The sequence below is a fragment of the Schistocerca piceifrons genome, unplaced genomic scaffold (genome assembly GCF_021461385.2).
Source record: "Schistocerca piceifrons isolate TAMUIC-IGC-003096 unplaced genomic scaffold, iqSchPice1.1 HiC_scaffold_1211, whole genome shotgun sequence".
Lineage (NCBI taxonomy): Eukaryota > Metazoa > Arthropoda > Insecta > Orthoptera > Acrididae > Schistocerca > Schistocerca piceifrons.
Genome location: NW_025727028.1, coordinates 10,001 through 15,000, shown reverse-complemented (window position 1 = coordinate 15,000; position 5,000 = coordinate 10,001). Strand labels below are relative to the sequence as shown.

The 5,000-nt window shown below is 53.9% G+C and overlaps 1 non-coding gene across 1 annotated transcript in view; it reads left to right on the top strand.

The window, feature by feature from the left end:
- The first annotated feature begins 3,394 nt into the window (after positions 1 to 3,394).
- Positions 3,395 to 5,000, top strand: part of LOC124729505 — a 1,909-nt gene continuing 303 nt past the window's right edge. The window contains exon 1 of the ribosomal RNA XR_007007717.1: positions 3,395 to 5,000. This exon is cut by the window's right edge and continues 303 nt beyond it. This is a non-coding gene — a ribosomal RNA (small subunit ribosomal RNA).

The following is a 5,000-nucleotide window of genomic DNA, read 5'->3' as shown; positions in this document are numbered from 1 at the left end:
AGCCGTGGACCGGCAATGACGCCACCCGCACCCGTTCGTGCACCACCCCAACCGCCAAACTCGCACCTCCAGCGGATGAACGGCGGACGTTTCCCGCACTCGTAAAGTGCAATCCACCCCTATAACTTGCGTTTCATGAAGAGTTATTTCCAATATGCGACATTCCCGCTGTCCGTATACATGAGCCGCGACCTGTACCACTTACGAGCGAGAGACGCGATCGCGTTGCTCACTGTACGGCGTCCGATACCGAGCCATCAGCATGTCGGTCCCCATGCGCGTTGCACTCGCACTCGCAGTCGCAAAAACGTGGGGCAAATATATTACGCGGAAGAGTTATAACAGACCGAGCCCCACTGCATGGGGGGAGTCTTTGTCACTAATGTACACAGATGGAACATTTTGGACTGGAACCAGATTACCCGTACACACGGCGCTGATTAGTAATCAATGCAGAGCCATCAAACTACAGCAAATATACACAACTGTCCGTATACATGCTGAAAGAGTCTGCCCAAAATGGGAACCACACGTCAGCCAGACACTCTGATCACGCACCACTCTCTGCTTCTAACAGGCGCACATACAATATGTAAGCACCAGCATGGAACAACATCCAGTGCATCTTCTCCGCCACATTACACAATCCACACTATCACAACCAGACCAGGAGGTCCGTGCGGAAAATACAATATCCCAGCCTTTCGACATCCACCATTGCGCAGACCAGGCACCAACACCCACACATGTCCTATACAACGGTGCACCCAACATCACAATAGTACCTCCTGTCACAGCGCACAAACAATGACATGAGTCAAAGACACAGGTCTCACACAAGCATAGAATTGGAGCGCCGCCTCTAATAAGCCAAAGGTGCATCCTGACGTGACAAATCTGATCATGTCACAAGCATTCACTTACTATAATCACTATCAACGAACCTGCCGCCCCCGCCCCCCCCCCCCCCTACACCTTTCCGTACAACAACGTGTAACCTAACCTAACCTAACCTAACCTATGTTGTACCTTAACCTAACCTATGTTGTACCTTAACCTAACCTATGTTGTACCTTAACCTAACCTATGTTGTACCTTAACCTAACCTATGTTGTACCTTAACCTAACCTATGTTGTACCTTAACCTAACCTATGTTGTACCTTAACCTAACCCATGTTGTACCTTAACCTAACCCATGTTGTACCTTAACCTAACCCATGTTGTACCTTAACCTAACCCATGTTGTACCTTAACCTAACCCATGTTGTACCTTAACCTAACCCATGTTGTGCCTCAACCTAACCCATGTTGTGCCTCAACCTAACCCATGTTGTGCCTCAACCTAACCCATGTTGTGCCTTAACCTAACCCATGTTGTGCCTCAACCTAACCCATGTTGTGCCTTAACCTAACCCATGTTGTGCCTTAACCTAACCCATGTTGTGCCTTAACCTAACCCATGTTGTGCCTTAACCTAACCCATGTTGTGCCTTAACCTAACCCATGTTGTGCCTTAACCTAACCCATGTTGTGCCTTAACCTAACCCATGTTGTGCCTTAACCTAACCCATGTTGTCGCCTTAACGTAACCCACGTTGTCGCCTAAACCTGCTCTGTAATTGTTATACGACTCGTTCAATTACTGTAGTGTTGCCCACCCGCAACCCTCGCAATATAGTTCGCTACTCGCACTGCCCGCACCCCTGTGTATCGCTTCATGTTAAACACCTTGCAAGTCTTGCTCACTTTCCACATGCTCCTGCTGTACACTGTAATGTGGATGGCAGCAGGACGTACATGCCGCCCCTCCCCACGTCCCCACCTTGCCCCCTGCCTTCGCAAGCTGGTTGGTGAGAAGTTTGCATGTTCAATGCCCTTCGCATGCGACGTACTCAGGCTACGTTGTGGTGCGGCCTGTGTCAACTGTCCGCTGATGTCGTACGCGTGAACCACAATCTGTACTGCACATTCGTCCTTATGTACTGAATGATACATCGTGGCACATGTGTGACCGCACAACGACTGCGCCCAAAAACGGCGGACCATACAGTGCAAATATTGTGCACGCAGCTACGTGTCGTCTCCCTATGAGAGCTGGATTGCAGTGTGGTACGCCATAGAGACGTGTGGGAGGAACGGACGCCGTGGATGGCGATCAGCATGAGCTGTCTGTTGATGTATTCGGACCTAGTCGTCTCTCCTCACACACCGTGATGGCATGGTGCACCGCGTTCCATATCTGCGACATGCTACAGAGGCCGGTTGACAGTCGTTCGAGCAATGGACATCGCATACGTACGGGGGCCACCTTCCACGTATTGTCTAGGCGTGCACATTTTGTTGCGTGTATGTGGGCAGACGTAGTGTGGCGTGACACCTGACACAGGCATGCAATAATCGTTGAAGTTGCAAATGGCGATGGACGCCTGCGTTTTCTGGTGAAGTTACGCAAATGAACAAATGGTAACCTGTTGTGGTGCGGTTGTTCTCGCTAGGGGTGAATCGGTGATGGCGACGATAGGTTGAGGTACTAACCGGTTGTTCCAGCGATACCCACCATGCCGACGAAACTGAACGGCATCTGGGTGTGAAGCGATACGCGGCGGTGGCTGGGTGGGACCGTCCCCGGCCGGTGAGGGGGCGCCTCCCGGCGTGCTGGCCGCGCGGTGCGTGGGCGCACGCGCTACAGCCGGCTGGTGGGGGCGGCCAGTGGCAGGCGCGCCGGCCGACGGACGCGGCAGGCGTCGCAGCTGCGCGCCGGCGCACCCTGCGCGCGGCGCCGTGCGGCCAAAGTAGGTCCTCGCGGGCCCGGTGCGAAGCGCGGTGGACATCTTCAGTGTGCTGGTCCGATTGAGGACTGTGTGCGTTGAGGATGCGCCGCCGCCCGGCGCTCGGCGCCGCGACGCCGTCTGCTGCTCGGTCGCCCCAGCGGTTCTCGCTGGTGGTTTGTATCGCAGCTGTGCGGATGTGTTGGCGCGTGCGCTGTGCTGGGAGAGTTCGCTTCGGCACCCAAGTGGGGCTTTTGTCCTTCTGTGGCGCTGGCGTTGGAGCTGCCGGTCACCGTAGGTGGCGCGTGTTGTCTCCCGCCGGCAATGCCACGACAGCACGCTCCCGGGCCTCTGTCGGCAGCGGCAAGCTCAGTTGGGAGCACGGGTGGTCGCACCGAAAGCGTCTACTCGCCTAACTCCGGGCGATTGCGCCTCTCTCGAACCCGACCAAGTACTTGGGACGGCGCTGCGCGCCGCCGGGACCTGAGAGGGTTTCGAGGTGTATTGTGCAGGGGAGCTCAGCCTCCTCCTGTTTGCAGAATGATTGAGCGGACGCTTGCGTGTTCGCGCGGGCCCCCGGGACACACTCCCGGGCGGCCGGCTGCTCAGCTCTAGTTGACGCAGCTCCCTGGTTGATCCTGCCAGTAGTCATATGCTTGTCTCAAAGATTAAGCCATGCATGTCTCAGTACAAGCCGCATTAAGGTGAAACCGCGAATGGCTCATTAAATCAGTTATGGTTCCTTAGATCGTACCCACGTTACTTGGATAACTGTGGTAATTCTAGAGCTAATACATGCAAACAGAGTCCCGACCAGAGATGGAAGGGACGCTTTTATTAGATCAAAACCAATCGGTCGGCTCGTCCGGTCCGTTTGCCTTGGTGACTCTGAATAACTTTGGGCTGATCGCACGGTCCTCGTACCGGCGACGCATCTTTCAAATGTCTGCCTTATCAACTGTCGATGGTAGGTTCTGCGCCTACCATGGTTGTAACGGGTAACGGGGAATCAGGGTTCGATTCCGGAGAGGGAGCCTGAGAAACGGCTACCACATCCAAGGAAGGCAGCAGGCGCGCAAATTACCCACTCCCGGCACGGGGAGGTAGTGACGAAAAATAACGATACGGGACTCATCCGAGGCCCCGTAATCGGAATGAGTACACTTTAAATCCTTTAACGAGTATCTATTGGAGGGCAAGTCTGGTGCCAGCAGCCGCGGTAATTCCAGCTCCAATAGCGTATATTAAAGTTGTTGCGGTTAAAAAGCTCGTAGTTGGATTTGTGTCCCACGCTGTTGGTTCACCGCCCGTCGGTGTTTAACTGGCATGTATCGTGGGACGTCCTGCCGGTGGGGCGAGCTGAAGGCGTGCGACCGCCTCGTGCGTGCTCGTGCGTCCCGAGGCGGACCCCGTTGAAATCCTACCAGGGTGCTCTTTATTGAGTGTCTCGGTGGGCCGGCACGTTTACTTTGAACAAATTAGAGTGCTTAAAGCAGGCAAGCCCGCCTGAATACTGTGTGCATGGAATAATGGAATAGGACCTCGGTTCTATTTTGTTGGTTTTCGGAACCCGAGGTAATGATTAATAGGGACAGGCGGGGGCATTCGTATTGCGACGTTAGAGGTGAAATTCTTGGATCGTCGCAAGACGAACAGAAGCGAAAGCATTTGCCAAGTATGTTTTCATTAATCAAGAACGAAAGTTAGAGGTTCGAAGGCGATCAGATACCGCCCTAGTTCTAACCATAAACGATGCCAGCCAGCGATCCGCCGCAGTTCCTCCGATGACTCGGCGGGCAGCCTCCGGGAAACCAAAGCTTTTGGGTTCCGGGGGAAGTATGGTTGCAAAGCTGAAACTTAAAGGAATTGACGGAAGGGCACCACCAGGAGTGGAGCCTGCGGCTTAATTTGACTCAACACGGGAAACCTCACCAGGCCCGGACACCGGAAGGATTGACAGATTGATAGCTCTTTCTTGATTCGGTGGGTGGTGGTGCATGGCCGTTCTTAGTTGGTGGAGCGATTTGTCTGGTTAATTCCGATAACGAACGAGACTCTAGCCTGCTAACTAGTCGCGTGACATCCTTCGTGCTGTCAGCGATTACTTTTCTTCTTAGAGGGACAGGCGGCTTCTAGCCGCACGAGATTGAGCAATAACAGGTCTGTGATGCCCTTAGATGTTCTGGGCCGCACGCGCGCTACACTGAAGGAATCAGCGTGTCTTCCTAGGC